The sequence below is a fragment of the Heterodontus francisci genome, unplaced genomic scaffold (genome assembly GCF_036365525.1).
Source record: "Heterodontus francisci isolate sHetFra1 unplaced genomic scaffold, sHetFra1.hap1 HAP1_SCAFFOLD_58, whole genome shotgun sequence".
Lineage (NCBI taxonomy): Eukaryota > Metazoa > Chordata > Chondrichthyes > Heterodontiformes > Heterodontidae > Heterodontus > Heterodontus francisci.
The window spans coordinates 5536577-5553968 of NW_027142006.1; the positions used below are offsets into that span (position 1 = coordinate 5536577).

The window sequence follows — 17392 nt, forward strand, 5'->3', positions numbered from 1 at the left end:
GCAGCTGCACACGAAGGTGGTCATCAGGATGAGGGCGACGTTGGGTACATTTTTCCCGCCCTTGTCCAGAGGTTTCAACATCGTGTCCCTCCCGCCCTGGTCCATTTTAGATCTCCAGATAAAGCGGAAAATGGCTCGGGTGACTGCCACAGTGCAGGAGTGGGGTATGGGCCAGACCTGCGCCACGTACAGCAACAACGAGAGTGCCTCGCACCTGATGACCATTTTCTTACCCACAATGGAGAGAGATCGCTGCTCGCACACACTCAGATTATTGTGCACCCTGGCCACTCGCTCCTTCCAGGTTTTGGAGCAGGCCCCGGCCCTTCCGAACCGTATCCCCAGCACCTTCAGGTAGTCTGACCTGATGGTGAAGGGGACAAAGGATCGGTCGGCCCGGTTCCCAAAGAACATGGCCTCACTCTTGCCATAGTTGACTTTGGTTCGAACTGGTCGCAGATGCTCATCTGTCTGCGAGGGGATGGTGGATCCGAGCAGAAGACAGCAACATTGTCCATGGAGAGGGAGGCCTTTACCTCAGTGCGTCCACTGACTGGGATTGTCACCCCTCTTATGCCTGCATCCTTCCTAATGGACTCTGCTAAAGGTTCGATACAGCAATCAGACAAGACAGGGGAGAGAGGACAGCCCTATCTGACTCCAGATTGGATCAGGAAACTTTATGATTCCCACCCATTGATTGAGACTGCACTACTGATGTTTGTGTACAGCAGTTTGAACCAATTGCAGATTCCCTCCCCAAACCCCATTTTGGAGAGCACGTCCATCATGAATGTGTGCAATATCCTGTCAAAAATCTTCTCCTGGTCCAAGCTGATGAGGCAGATGTCCATATCCCTGAGTAGTGTGAGACCATCAGAGAGCTTCCTGCTGAGTACAGTGCAGGCCTGGTCAGGGTGAATCACCAACTCCAGAGCAGACTTGACTCGACTGGCGATGACTTTGGACAGAATCTTGTCATCTACATTAAGCAGTGAGATGGGCCGCCAATTTCTGATTTCCGCCCTCACCCCCTTCCGCTTGTAGATGAGGGTGATGACGCCTTTCCTCATGGATTCTGACATGCTGCCGGCCAGGAGCATACTCTCGTATACTTCCAGCAGGTCCGGGCCGACCCAGTCCCACAGGGCCGAGTACAACTCGACTGGTAAGCCGTCGCTTCCGGGAGATGTACTCGTCTCGATGGACGTGATGGCCTTTGTCAGCTCGTCCAGAGTTAGCGGCTTGTCCAGTCTCTCCCTCCTGCTGTCATCCAAGACCTCTGTGATTGATGACAGGAAGAACTGGGAAGCCGTGCTGTCTGTGGGCTTCGCGTCTCACAGCCCAGCATTAAAGGATTTGCTGATCCTTATTATTTTTTTAGAGATGCAGCACTGAAACAGGCCCTTCGGCCCACCGAGTCTGTGCCGACCATCAACCACCCATTTATACTAATCCCATATTCCTACCATATCCTCACCTGTTCCTATATTTCCCTACCACCGACCTATACTCGGGGCAATTTATAATGGCCAATTTATCTACCAACCTGCAAGTCTTTTGGCAGGAAACCGAAGCACCCGGAGAAAACCCACGCAGACACAGGGAGAACTTGCAAACTCCACACAGGCAGTCTCCAGAATTGAACCCGGGTCACTGGAGCTGCGAAGCTGTGGTGCTAACCACTGCGCCACTGTGTTGGATTGCAAAGACGTTACTGAGCCATCCTGTTCCTTCAAGCTGCTGATAACAGAGCTCTCTCTGTGTACATTTTGGAAGAAGAAACGTGAGCACGTCTCATCCTGCTCAATGGAGAGGACTCTGGACCGGAAGATGATCTTGGAGGCCTCCGTGGCAAAGAGCGAGGCCTGCTGGTTCTTCACCTCTTGGAAGTCCTCCTTGACCTCGACTGCAGCCAGAGCAGATTTTGCATTCTTTTCTGGAGTCGGGACATTTCTCTCTGTCTCTCTCTCGCCCTCTGATCACCTTTGAAGAGAAAGAACCTTTATCTTAACAACCTTAATAAAAGTGCGTCCCTCAGCATGTAGTCCTGGACCTTGGAATGTGCCAGTCTGCAAAACTCGGTCGTGGACAACTTTTTGCGCTGCAAGACAGGCAGATTTCGTGCAGACCAAAGAGTGTCTATCACCAAATTGATGGTCCTCCAGCAGCAGGGAAATGGACCGGGTCCGGAGGGACACGATGTTCAAATCTCTGGACAAGGGCGGGAAAAATGTACCCAACGTGGCCCTCATCCTGATGACCGCCTTCGTGTGCAGCTGCATCAAGCTGTGTGTAGATCCCCAGTACGCAAACTCCAAGTGTCACTACATGCTGAGGTTCTATCTGTCCCCGGTGTTGCGAAGGATGGGCCTGGTCACATTGCCGCGGAACGCTCCATGCAGTTGGGCGGTGCCGTACCACCTATCCTTCATGGAGCAGTTTCTGCGGGAAAACACTTTTGACCACCGATCCATCAGGCAGTGGTCTGCACGGAATGTCCTCAAGGCCCTACGGGAAAAGGAAACGGTGGATCATGTCGGATGGTTCCCCGAGCAGACCGTCAAAGTCATTTGGCGGAATGCCTCATCACCAGAACTTTCAAACAAGCACCAAGATGTAGCTTGGCTGGTGGTGAGAAGGGCCCTCCCCGTCAGATCCTTCATGCACACCCGAAGTCTCGCCCCTCCGCACAATGCCCCCGTGTTGGCTGTGGTGGGGAAGAGACGGTCGCCCACCTCCTCCTGAAATGTGCCTTTGCAAAGCAGGTGTGGAAAGAGATGCAGCGGTTTTTTGTCAAGGTTCATCCCAAGCAGCTCTGTAACACAGGAGTCTGTGCTCGACGGGCTGTTCCCAGGGACGCACACCGAGACAAACATCAACTGCTGCTGGAGGACTATCAATTCGGTGAAAGACGCCCTTTGGTCTGCCCGAAACTTGCTGGTCTTCCAGTGCAAAGAGTTGTCCACCACCGAATGTTGCAGACTGGCACATTCCAAGGTCCAGGACCACATGCTGAGGGACGCACTAAAGCTTGGGGCAGCCGCAGCAAAGGCTCAATGGGGAAAGACCACAGTGTAAGGTTCCCCCACCAAGCTGGACTGAGGGGCTGGATCAATGGGAAACCCCTCGAACTGTATCGTTAATATTCTCAATTGCTGTAATTGTAAAGCTGTAATTGACATGACAATTGTGAAACAGAAGGGTTGGGAAGAAACTCATGACAGTATTGAAGGCAACTGATCTCCCTTGCAATGTTTGTATTTTTTGGTGCTGTTTGGAAACTGTTTGGCAATGTAATTTTTACAGATTTTTATGAATAAAGTATATTTTGGAAAAAAAAAAGTAAGGTTCCTCCCACCAAGCTGAACTGAGGGGTTGGATCCATGGGAAACTCCTCGAACTGTTTTGTTGATATTTTCTTTTGCTGTAAATGTGAAACTGTAATTGGCATAACAATAGTGAAATGGAAGGGTTGTGAAGAAACTCATGATAGTATAGAAGGAAACTGATCTCCCTTGCAATGTTTGTATTTTTTGGTGCTGTTTGAAACTGTTTGGCAATGTACTTTTTGCAGATTTTTATGAATAAAGTATATTTTGGAAATTAAAAAAAAGTTCAAAGCAATACAGTGGTTTTTGTCATGGTTTATTCCAAGCAGCTTGATAACACAGGAGTCTGTGCTCTATAGACTGTTCCCAGGGACGCACGCTGATACAAACATCAACTGCTTGGAGGACTATCAATTCAGCGGGAGATGCCTTTTGGTTTGCCAGAAACTTGCTGCTCTTCCAGTGCAAAGAGTTGTCTGTGACGGAATGTTGCAGACTGGCACGTTTCAAGGTCCAGGACTACGTGCTGAGGGGTGCACTTAAGCTTGGGGCAGCCGCAGCAAAGGCTCAATGGGGAAAGGCCACAGTGTAAGGTCCCCCCACCAAGCTGAACTGAGGGGCTGGATCCATGGGAAACCCCTCGAACTGTATCGGGAAAATTCTGTGTGCTGTAAATGTAAAATGACAATGAAATGGAAGAGTTGTGAGGCAACTCATGATTGTATTGAAGGAAACTGATCACCTTTGCACTGTTTGTATTTTTTGACTTGATGCTGTTTTAAACTGTTTGGGAATGTAATTTTTACAGATTTTTATGAATAAAGTATATTTTGGAAATAAAAAAAAAAGTTCTCCCAGGATGAGGCTAACCTATTGTACTGTGGGTTTGCCGATGCCTTTGATGTCTTCAAATGTGGGATACTCAACTGCAGAATTTGTGATAGTTGGGGGTCTGCTTTTGCGCTCACCCCTGATTATATGAATCAAAAATAGAATTTACCAGCTGTTGCTGGACAGTGTTTCTGCTCCCAAATATTTTTTGCTATAAACACTCGTGCTCGTTTCTTCGCAGCTCCAAGTACGCACTTCTCCACCTCAATGCTTGGACTTAGATGGCAGGGGAGAGACCGTGATCAGTGGCGTTTGATAATGCAGGTGGTGTTTTTGTGTTTTTTTGGGGGTGGGAGGTGGTTTCAGCACCGTATTTAGGGCATTCCGCCCTTTGGGATTGGAGATCTATCGTGGTGGTGGTTTCCCTGTCAGTTGAGGATTTAGTACTTGTCCCAGGAAAGCGTCAAGTAAAAATGGCTGCAACCAACACCAGAGCTCCAGGCCAGGGGGTGCGTAACACTGTTAGGGTGGCGGTGAAGGATAGAGGAGGAGTAGCACCCATCGACTACGCCTACTTCATTAAGAATTTTGTTTTTCCAAAATATACTTTATTCATAAAAATCTGGAAAAAGTCACTGCAGCCTCACAGCTCCAGCGACCCGGGTTCGGTTCTGGGTACTGCCTGTGTGGAGTTTGCAAGTTCTCCCTGTGATCGCGTGGGTTTCCGCCGGGTCCTCTGGTTTCCTCCACAGCCAAAGACTTGCAGGTTGATAGGTAAATTGGCCATTGTAAATTGCCCCGAGTGTAGGTCGGTGGTAGGAGAATTGAGGGAAGGTGGGGATGTGGTAGGGAATATGGGATTAATGTAGGATTAGTGTAAATGGGTGGTTGGTGGTCAGCACAGACTCGGTGGGCCGAAGGGCCTGTTTTAGTGCTGTATCTCTCCATGACTCTATGACATTCCAAAAAGTGTGAAAGAAATCAGTTTTCTTTAATATGGAGTGAGTTGCCTCACAACCCTTCCATTCCATTTTACCTGCCATGTACATTTTACAGCAAAATCATATTTGGTGTATACAGCCCGATGGGTTTCCCATGGGTCCAGTTCCTTAGTTCACTATGGTGGGAGGACCTTACACAATGGTCTTTCCACATTAAGCCTTTGCAGCAGCTACCCCAAGCTTTAGTGTGTCCCTCAGCACGTAGTCCTGGACCTTGGAATGTGCCAGTCTGCAACACTCGGTCGTGGACAACTTTTTGCGCTGGAAGACCAGCAAGTTTAGGGCAGACCAAAGAGTGTCTTTCACCGAATTGATGTTCCTCCAGCAGCAGTTGATGTTTGTCTCGGTGTGCGTCCCTGGGAACAGCCAGGAGAGCACAGACTCCTGTGTTACAGAGCTGCTTGGGATGAACCTCGACAAAAACCGCTGCATCTCTTTCCACACCTGCTTTGCAAAGACACATTCCAGAAGGAGGTGGGCAACTGTCTCTTCCCCACCTACTCAGCAGAGATGACATCTGTTATTGAAGCAAAAAGCAGAACCGACCTGATGCACAACATGAAACCAGCAGCCAGAACATTATGTGACTTGAAATTAGCCAAGGCAGTTGTGCAAAAGACAGTGAGACACTGCGCAAATAAACACTGGACAAAATCACAAATGTAACAACGCTTTCAAAAGCAAATCTCCCGAGTATGCTCACATTCGTCAAGCAGAGGTGACTTTGCTGGCTCAGGCACGTTTGCAGGATGGAAGATGACACATTCCCAAGGGTATTCTGTATGGGGAGGTCACCGGAGACAGAAGACCAGTTGGATGCCCAAAGCCCCACTTCAAGGATGCCTGCAAGCAGGACATGAAGGCCCGAAACATCGATTTTCACACATGGGAGACACTGGCCAACAACAGAGGGAAATGGTGATATTACCCCTGGACTGGTGTGTGCGTCACCGTGACGATCAGTGACTACAGCAGCTTGACAGCAGGTGCCAACATGGAAAACAGCGACACCTGATAATCCCACCTCATATGTGGCACTTGTGGAAGAACCTGCCTCTCACAGATTGACCTCTTCAGCTATCAGACAAAGTGCACCATGGGAAACTATCCCATCACCAATGGATTTGCTGCAAGTCCATCATCTCACATCTCACGACGACATCTACAACCAGGGCGGCCCATCGTGCCTGTGGCAGCTCTTTCATTTCCTTTCAACTATTTATCAAAATTCCCTTTTCAACTTTACGATTGAGTCTCCTTCCACCATTCTCTCAGGCAATACATTCCAGACCAAAAACAACAACAACTTGTGTGTAAATTTATAGAGCACCTATAACGTAATACAGCATTCCATGGCACGTCACAGGAGTGTCGGAAAGCAAATTTGGACCCCAAGCCACACAAGACCGTATTAGAGCAGATGGTCAAAAGCTTGGTCACAGAAGTCGGCTTCCATGAGTGTTTTAAAGGAGGGAAGAGAGGTCGAGAGGTGGAGAGTTCAGGGAGGGAAATCTCAGGCTTCGGGCGTGGACAGCTGATGTCACAGCTGCCAGCGGTGGAGCGCTAAAAATCAGCGATGCTCAAAAGACCAGAATTGGAGCAAGGCCGGAATCTCGGGGGGAGTGAACCAAATAAAATCCAGCCCTTTGTATCCCCCTCACAGCTTACATTCCCACCGAGCTTTTTATTATCAATCAATTTCCCTCTTGCAGTTCTATTTCACACCAAGAGATGTCAGTCTCATGCCATTTCACAGCAAGCTGCATACAAGCTACTTTACTGCCAGTCCAATACTGTGTTGAGTGGACAAGGATGTGTGTGGTGTGCAGTGTGTGGTATGCAGCAAGGTTAGACTCAAACCAAAGAAGCTGCATCACTCCAAGCGGAAGGGCCGCCCGCGCATCAACACTAGCAGAATTTCTTATCCACAGCTGTTACGTAAGTTTCTAAATTCACTTGATAAATTCCTTCAAAACACTCCAACATGGGATGCAGAGACCAAGTGGGCCCACATCAGAGATGCCATCTATGACTCAGCTATGATCACCTATGGCAAACGTGTGAAGCAGAATGCAGACTGGTTTAAATCACACTTTGAAGAGCTGGAACCTGTCACAGCCGCGAAGCGCATAGCACTGTAGAACTACAAGAAAGCCCCCAGCGAGTTAACATCCGTAGCTCTTAAAGCAGCCAGAAGCGCTGCTCAAACAACAGCCAGGCACTGTGCAAATGACTACTGGCAACACCTATGCAGTCATATTCAGCTGGCCTCTGACACCGGAAACATCAGAGGAATGTATGATGGCATTAAGAGAGCTTTTGGGCCAACCATCAAGAAGATCGCGCCCCTCAAATCTAAATCGGGACACAATCACTGACCAACAGAAGTAAATGGACTGCTGGGTGGAGCACTACCTAGAACTGTACTCCAGGGAAAATGTTGTCACTGAGACCGCCCTCAATGCAGCCCAGTCTCTGCCAGTCATGGATGAGCTGGACGGACAGCCAACAAAATCGGAACTCAGTGATGCCATTCATTCTCTAGCCAGCAGAAAAGCACCTGGGAAGCACAGCATTACCCTGAAATAATCAAGAGTACCAAGCCTGCTATACTTCCAGCACTCTACGAACTGCTTTGCCTGTGCTGGGACGAGGGAGCAGTACCACAGGACATGCGCGATGGCAATATCATCACCCTCTATAAGAACAAGGGTGACCGCGGTGACTGCAACAATTACCGTGGAATCTCCCTGTTCAGGATAGTGGGGAAAGTCTTCACTCGAGTCGCTTTAAACAGGCTCCAGAAGCTGGCTGAGCGTGTCTACCCTGAGGCACAGTGCAGCTTTCGAGCAGAGAGATCCAACATTGACATGCTGTTCTCCCTTCACCAGCTACAGGAGAAATGCCGTGAACAACAGATGCCCCTCTACGTTGCTTTCATAGATCTGACCAAAGCCTTTGACCTCGTCAGCAGACATGGTCTCTTCAGACTACTAGAAAAGATTGGATGTCCACCAAAGCTACTAAGTATCATCACCTCATTCCATGACAAGATGAAAGGCACAATTTAGCATAACGGCACCTCATCAGACCCCTTTCCTATCCTGAGTGGCATGAAACAGGGCTGTGTTCTCGCACCTACATTGTTTGGGATCTTCTTCTCCCTGCTGCTCTCACATACATTCAACCCTTCAGAAGAAGGAATTTTCCTCCACACAAGATCAGGTGGCAGGTTGTTCAACCTTGCCCGTCTAAGAGCGAAGACCAAAGTACGGAAAGTCCTCATCAGGGAACTCCTCTTTGCTGACGATGCTGCATTAATATCTCACACTGAAGAGTGGCTGCAGAGTCTCATCGACAGGTTTGCGGCTGCCTGCAACGAATATGGCCTAACCATCAGCCTCAAGAAAAAGAACATCATGGGACAGGACGTCAGAAATGCTCCATCCATTAATATCGGCGACCACGCTCTGGAAGTGGTTCAAGAGTTCACCTACCTAGGCTCAACTATCACCAGTAACCTGTCTCTCGATGCAGAAATCAACAAGTGCATGGGAAAGGCTTCCACTGCTATGTCCAGACTGGCCAAGAGAGTGTGGGAAAATGGCACACTGACACAGAACACAAAAGTCCAAGTGTATCAAGCCTGTGTCCTCAGTATCTTGCTCTACTGCAGCGAGGCCTGGACAACGTATGTCAGCCAAGAGCGACGTCTCAATTCGTTCCATCTTCGCAGCCTCCGGAGAATCCTTGGCATCAGGTGGCAGGACCATATCTCCAACACAACCGCAGCATATACACCCTACTGAGCCAGTGGCACTTGAGATGACTTGGCCATGTGAGCCACATGGAAGATGGCAGGATCCCCAAGGACACATTGTACAGCGAGCTCATCACTGGTATCAGACCCACCGGCCGTCCATGTCTCCGCTTAAAAGACGTCTGCAAAAGCAATATGAAGTCCTGTGACATTGATCACAAGTCGTGGGAGTCAGTTGCCAGTGATCGCCAGAGCTGGCGGGCAACCATAAAGGTGGGGCTAAAGTGTGGCGAGTCGAAGAGACTTCGCAGTTGGCAGGAAAAAAGACAGAAGCGCAAGGGTAGAGCCAACTGTGTAACAGCCCTGACAACCAATTTTATCTGCAGCACCTGTGGAAGAGTCTATCACTCTAGAATTGGCCTTTATAGCCACTCCAGGCGCTGCTTCACAAACCACTGACCACCTCCAGGTGCTTACCCATTGTTTCTTGAGACAAGGAGGCCAAAGAAGAAGAAGATTCTTACACCTCTCTGAGATTTGCCGACATATTTTCTCCTCTATCTCTTCCTGTCTGTTTAGAGGCCTGTAGTACACTCCCAGCCAAGTGATTGTCCCCTTTTTGTTTTTACGTTCGACCCATATGGCCTCATTTGAGGAATTTCTAAGATATCATCCTTCCTTACTGAAGTAATTGACTCCTTGATCAACAGTGCAATGCCACCTCCTCTTTTATCCCGTCACCTGTCTTGCCTGTAGATTCTGTACCCTGGAATACTGAGCTGCCAGTCCAGCCCCTCCCTCAACCATGTCTCTGTGATAGGAATAAGAAACAGACCCAGTGGTCGAGGAAACTAAGGCCCTCCCTCCTGCACCATATCCTCAGCCATGCATTCATCTGCTCGACCCTCTTATTCCTATACTCATTAGCATGTGGCATTGGGAGTAATCCAGAGATTACAACCTTTGAGGTCCTGCTTTTTAATCTGCTATCTAGCTCCCTAAATTCTGGTTGCAGGACCTCATCCCTCTTTCCACCTATGTCATTTGTGCCAATGTGTACCATGACCTCTGACTGTTCACCCTCCCCCCTTGTCCTGCAGCCACTCTGTGACATCCTTGACCCTAGCACCAGGGAGGCAACATATCATCCTGGATTCACGTTTGCAGCCACAGAAATGTCTATCTGTACCTCTTACGATAGAATCCCCTATCACTATAGCTCTTCTACTCCTTTTCCGCCCCTCCTGTGCAGCTGATCCACCTGTGGTGCCACAGACTTTGTTCTTGCTGCATTCCCCTGAGAAGCTATCTTCCCCAACAGTATTCAAAGTGGAAAATCTGTTAGAAAGGGAGATGGATCCAGGGGACTCCTTCACTACCTGCCTCGTTCTTCTACTCTGCCTGGTGGTGACCCATTCCCTTTCTACCTGAGCAGTCTTTACCTGCGGTGTGACCACCTCCCTATACGTGCTATCCATGATGATCTCAGCCTCGCAGATGCTCCACAGTATCTCCAGCCGCCGCTCCAGATCCGAAACGTGGATTTCGAGTAGCTGCAGCTGGAGACACATACTGCACACGTGTTCGCCCTGGATACTTGAAGTCTCCCTGACTTCCCACATTGCACAGGAGGATCACTCCACATTGCCGAACTGCCCTGCCATGACTTACCCTTAATTTATCCCCTTAAATTACCCAAAAATTAAATTATTTACACTAGGGACCTTGATTCTCCCCCAAAAAACACGACCTCCTTTATTGAAAAAACTGTAGACCTTTCCCTTTACTTTTAGTTACTTACCCAGCTATTTCGAGTAACTCCCTAACAGCAGATACTCACCAACCAATCACCTTGCAGCCTTCCTGTGACATCACTGCTCACTTTGTTTTCAAACTCCGGCGTGCCTGGACTGCTCTCCGCTCCTCTCCCGGAAGGTGAGTGACTGGGTCGCAATCCTCGGGCTCAATTTATCGGCTCCACTCTCGGTGTTCTCCCCACAGGTCCGCTCCTCTCCCGGAAGGTGAGTGACTGGGCCGCGATCCTCAGGCTCAATGTATTGGCTCCACTGTCGGTGTTCTCCCCACAGGTCTGCTCCTCTCCCGGAGGGTGAGTGACTGGGCCACGATCCTAAGGCTCAATTTATCGGCTCCACTCTCGGTGTTCTCCCCACAGGTCCAGTCCTCTCCCGGAAGGTAAGTGACTGGTCCGCGATCCTTGGGCTCAATTTATTGGTTCTGCTATTGGCGCTCTCCCCACAGGTCCACTCCTCTGCGCTCCGCTCCTGGAAGGAAAGTAAGTCTGGTATCTGTGACGGACAATGAGGAGAAACACAATATCAGGAGAGAGTGAAATACATTTTACTCTTCAGACGATATTATTTATTATATTTCAGTTGTTCCTTGTTTCACAAATATTTTGGCGGGCTTTTCAAATTTGTGAATGGGTTTCAGCTCTGACAATTTGCCACTGTCAATCTCCGCCCCATTTTCTCATTGCCCTTTGATGATCGGCGAAATAGCAGCTACCTGATTGGTGACATGAACCAGCCAATGAGATTCAGTAGACAGTAACCAATCAAAAGTAGCCGGACTGCATTCCTCCAGAAGGTAAAGCAGGGAAGTGCGGGAGGAATTCCTCACTCTTTGTGAAAGTATTTGTGAGATTGTGGAAATGTCTGGAAGAGGAGCAGGGGAGAGACCATGATCCTGTCTCAGGTAAGTTTTTGAGTAAAATGGCTGTAACCAATTCTGTAACTTCAGGCCAGGGAGTGTGTAACACCGTTCGGGTGGTAGTGAAGGATAATGATGGGGATGCACTGGTTGATCGTACCTTCTACATTAAGAAAATCCTTATTGATTGCTGTGGATTCCAAGCTGCGAACATCTTCTGCCTGCAGGACTTCCCCAGCTGTGGATATTTTGACGTGACGTCCAAGTACGTGGCGGATGCATCAAGTTCCTGAAGGTGTTCAAGGAGAAGGGAAACCAGGCGCCGCTGTCGATCCTCACAATGGAGCCGATCTTCACACTGCCATCGCAACGTGACCGGGTGGTGAGAAGCCATCTCTACAACCTCCATGTTCCTGTCGTGGATGAACTCACCTTCCTCACCAGGTACGTCGAGGTGGCCGGCGGCAGCACTGATGTCAAGGACCCATTTGGATTTGGACCAGCAAGCGTCAGGTCAAGGTGACCTTGAAGGTCAATGCCAACGGAGCCATCATCCATCCTCCCTCCAGCTTCGCTTTCGGGGGAAGTCGAGGCTTCATGGTCTATGCGGAGCAGCCCAGAGTTTGTCGTACCTGCGGCAAATCTGGTCATGTGGCAGCTAACTGCAGCACAGTCGTCTGCAAGAACTGCAAGAAGGAAGGCCATCAGACCAAGGACTGTAAACATTGTAGGTGCTGCAACCTGTGAGGTGGGGCAGGCCACCTCTACAAAACCTGCCCCAAACGCTGCCTCAGTTATGCTCAGGCAGCAAGGACCAAGGAAAGACCGGGTTAAGGAAAGGTGAACACGTCTGGTGCTGGGAGGGAAACAAGCAATCCTCCCCACAGCGATGAAAGTCTATCTGAGAAAGAGAAGAAAGGGGAGGCAGCTGCAACCAGTGACCCAACACCTACTCCGTGCCTGGAAACTCCTCCTCCACAGACAGAATTAATGGAGGGGGAGGCAGCAGATGGACAAACAGGTCAGTGGCAGGTGGTACAAAGGAAGAACACAAAGAAAAAAGCTCCAAAAAAAGAACAGGTCACCACCCAAACCAATGGCAAGAGGAGGCTACCGTCTGAGACAGACTACAGCAGCTCCTCCTCACTGCACGAGGAAGGGCCGGAACGATGGCACCTCCAAAAGAAGCAGCAGAACTCAAAGGAGCTGGAAGATAAAGCCCCCCAGCTCCGGGGCAGTGGAAGCTGTGACACGCCCAGCGCACCCCAAACCAAAAGCATGGAACCCAAGGAGATGCTCAGTGCACCCCAGCTCCGGGAGACCGAGAGCAGCGAAGTGTCCTGCGCATTCCAGCTCCAGCTCCGGGAAGTCAGGAACAGTGATGTCTTCGAGGAGGGACCGAGGGGAAAGACACCAACAGCAGAGGTCAACCCAAGCCTTGCTGCCTACAAGACCAGTCCCCCAACTGCCAATGTCACCCCAGTGGAACAAAACCCTCATGAATAACCATGAGGGGTTTCTGGGCTCAACGAATGTGAAACAGCTTGCGGACACGATGGGTATGCAGGAACATACTCAAGGACTGGGACTAGCAAGGACACCTGGTGTGGTAAGCAACACCCAACTTTATAGTGGATATAAAGAATGCTTCGATTAACATGCATTGTGTTAAATCCACCACGTGATGTGTTTCAACCTTGGATGACTTCGCAAAGGTCAAAGCCGGCGTACTGTTTTGTCAGGAGTGTGGAATCCTGCACCGCAGCACTTACAGGCAATGGTCTCACGGGCCATCGATCTGGTCCAGGGGAAATGATTCCTGTTCCTCCGGCCTGGGGATTCTGCTGCGGGGAGGCAACTTAACCATCTCTGAAGTTAAGATGCTGGTGGGCGGTCGCCTTCTAGTAGCAGATGTAATGTACAACAAAGCTCCGCTCCAGTTAAGCAACGTATATGCCCCGGTCCAATGCAGCGAGTGGCTGACCATCCTCCAGCAACTCACACTGCTGCTGGCGACCTCCAGGCCGGTCATTCTTGGCGGTGACTTCAACTGCATCATTGATGCAGCTGGACGATCTGGCAGTGACGACAGAAAACTGGACGCTACGCCCAGATTCTTAAATGAAACAGTAAAAAATGCCAAACTGCATAATGTCTTCAGCAAACCTGCAGACAGAGAGCAGCGTAGATACACATGGTCAAGATTGGACGGGTCTGCCCGTTCCAGGATTGACTTCCTGTATGTGTCCCCTGCTTTCACGGTCAGATCCACCGACGTCAAGCCGGTGTTCTTCTCCGACCACTGCCTCTTACTGGTTGACTGTCACTTACAGGATGACCAGCGGGTTAGCAGGGGGACATGGAAGCTCAATGCTACACTGCTAACCCCAGAGAACAATGTGGAACTCAAAAGAGATTGAAAAAGTTGGAGAACAGTGAGACCCTCTTTGAGTATCCGGTGCACTGGTGGGAAGTGATCAAGGAGAACATCAAGAGGTTCTTTATCTCCAAAGGTGTTTAGAGGGTGAGAGAGACAGAGGGAAATGTCCGCACTCCAGAAAAGAATGCAAAATCTGCTCCGGCTGCAGTCGATGGGTGTCGAGGTCAAGGAGGTGCTCCAAGAGGTGAAGATCCAGCAGGCCTCGCTCTTTGCCAAGGAGGCCTCCAAGATCATCTTCCGGTCCAGAGTCTGCTCCATTGAGCAGGATGAGACGTGCTTGCGTTTCTTCTTCCAAAAGGTACAGAGAGAGAGCTCTGTGATCAGCAGCCTGAAGGAAGAGGATGGCTCTATCACAACTTCACACTCCGACATACTGAGGATTAGCAAATCCTTGAATGCTGGGCTGCAAGACGTGAAGTCTATGGACAGCATGGCCTCCCAGTCCTTCCTGTCATCTATCACAGAGGTCTTAGATGACAGCATGCAGGAGAATCTGGACAAACCGCTAACTCTGGACAAGCTGACAAAGGCCATCAAGTCTTTTGAGACGAAGAAAACTCCCGGAAGCGACGGCTTACCAGTTGAGTTGTATTCGGCCCTGTGGGACTGGGTCAGCCCAGACCTGCTGGAAGTGTACGAGAGTACGCTCCTGGCCGGCAGCATGTCAGAATCCATGAGGAAAGGCATCATCACCCTCATCTCCAAGTTGAAGGGGGAGAGGGCAGAAATCAGAAATTGGCGGCCCATCTCACTGCTTAATGTAGACTACAAAATTCTGTCCAAAGTCATCGCCAGTCGAGTCAAGACTGCTCTGGAGTTGGTGATTCACCCTGACCAGACCTGTACTGTACCCAGCAGGAAGATCTCTGATAGTGTTGTGCTACTCAGGGATACGATCGCCTATGTCAGGAGGGTGGACACCTGCCTCATCAGCCTGGACCAGGAGAAGGCTTTTGACAGGATATCGCACACATACATGATGGATATGCTCTCCAAAATGGGGTTTGGGGAGGGAATCTGCAATTGGATCAAACTGCTCTACACAAACATCAGTAGTACAGTCCAAAAAATTGGGTGGGAATCAGAAAGTTTCCAATCAAATCTGGAGTCAGACAGGGCTGTCATCTTTCCCCTGCCTTGTGTGTTTACTGTATCGAACCTTTTGCTGAGTCTATTTGGAAGGATGCGGGCATAAGAGGGGTGACATTCCCAGGCAGTGGAGTCACTCAGGTCAAAGCCTCCCTGTACATGGATGATGTTGCAGTATTCTGATCGGATCCGCTGTCCATTCACAGACTGATGAGCATCTGCGACCAGTTCAAACTGGATTCAGGAGCCAATGTTAACCATGGCAAAAGCGAGGCCATGTTCCTTGGAAACTGGGCTTACCGATCCTTTGTCCCCTTCACTGTCAGGTCAGACTACCTGAAGGTGCTGGGGATATGGTTTGTAAGGGCCGGGACGTGCACCAAAACCTGGGAGGAGCGAGTAGCCAGGGTACAACATAAACTGAGCAAATGGGAGCAGCGATCTCTCTCTATTATGGGTAAGAACCTGGTCATCAGGTGCAAGGTGCTCACGTTGTTGCTGTAAGTGGCACAGGTCTGGCCCATACCCCACTCCTGTGCTGTGGTGATCACCCGAGCCATTTCCCGCTTTATCTGAAGACGCAAAATGGACAGGGTCCGGAGGGACACGATGTTCAAACCTCTGGATAAAGGCGAAAAAATGTACTCAACATCGCCCTCAACCTGATGGCCGCCTTAGTATGTGGCTGCATCAAGCTGTGCGTAGAGCCCCAGTTTGCAAACACCAAGTGTCACTACGTGCTGAGGTTCTATCTGACCCCGGTGTTGCGTAGGATGGATCTGGTCACATTGCCACGGAACGCTCCATATAGTTGGACTGTGCGTTCGTGGAAATGTTTGTGTGGAAAAACACCTTTGACCACCAATCCATCAGGCAGTGGTCTGCACGGAATGTCCTCAAGTATATTTTTGGAAAAGAAACGTCTGGAAGAGGAAAGACCGGCGGGAAAGCGCGGTCCAAGGCCAAGTCTCGCTCCTCCCGGGCTGGACTGCAGTTCCCGGTGGGCCGTGTTCACAGGCTCCTGAGAAAGGGCAACTATGCTGAGCGTGTGGGTGCCGGAGTCCCGGTCTATCTGGCTGCTGTGCTCGAGTATCTGACCGCTGAAATCCTCGAGTTGGCCAGTAACGCGGCCCAGGACAACAGGAAGACCCGCAACATCCTCAGACACCTACAGCTGGCTGTCCAGAATGACGAGGAGCTCACCAAGCTGCTGGGAGGGGTGACCATCACTCAGGGCTGGGTGCTGCCTAATATCTAGGCCATGCTGCTGCCCAAGAAAACCAGCGCTCCGGGCACCAAAACCAAGGCAATCTGCCAGGATTTTATCAAATACCCAAAGGTTCTTTTCAGAGCCACCCACAGTATCATTCTTGTAAATCTCCTCTGTACTCTCTCCACAGCAATTATGTCCTTTCTCCAATGTGATGACCAGAACTGTACGCAATACTCCAGTTGTGGCCAAACCACCGTTTTAAACAGTTCTCGCATTACATCCCTGCTTTTGTCGACCAAGAAACGAAAGCATTCCATATGCCTTCTTCACCACTCTATCTACCTATCCTGTCACTTTCAGGGACCTGCGGACATGCACTCCAAAGTCTCTCACTTCTTCTACCCATCTCAATATCTTCCCGTTTATTGTGTATTCCCTTGCTTTGTTTGCCCTCCCCAAATGCATTACCTCACACTTCTCCAGATTGAATTCCATTTGCCACTTTTCCGCCCACTCAATTAATCCATTCATATCATTCTGAAGTCCACAGCCATCCTCCTCACTATCAATTACACGGTCAATTTTTGTGTCATCAGCAAATTTCCCAATCATACCTCCCACATTTAATTCCAAATAATTAATTTTTTTTTGAAGAGATACAGCACTGAAACAGACCCTTCGGCCCACCGAGTCTGTGCCGACCATCAACCATCCATGTTAGACTAATCCTACACTAATTCCATATTCCTACCACATCCCCACCTGTCCCTATATTTCCCTACCACCTACGTAGGGACAATTTATAATGGCCAATTAACATATCAACCAGCAAGTCTTTGGCATGTGGGAGGAAACTGGAGCACCCGGAGGAAACCCACACAGACACAGGGAGAACTTGCATACTCCACACAGGCAATACCCAGAATTGAACCCGGGTCGCTGGAGCTGTGAGGCTGCAGTGCTAACCGCTGCGCCACTGTGCTGCCCGTGTGGTAAAATACACCACAAACAGCAAGGGACCCAACACTGAGCCCTGTGGAACGCCACTGAAAACCG

General features: G+C 49.8%; 1 pseudogene; it reads left to right on the forward strand.

Moving 5' to 3' along the window:
* Positions 1 to 4157: 4157 nt before the first annotated feature.
* Positions 4158 to 4305, forward strand: LOC137365908 (U1 spliceosomal RNA; annotated as a pseudogene).
* Positions 4306 to 17392: the final 13087 nt, after the last annotated feature.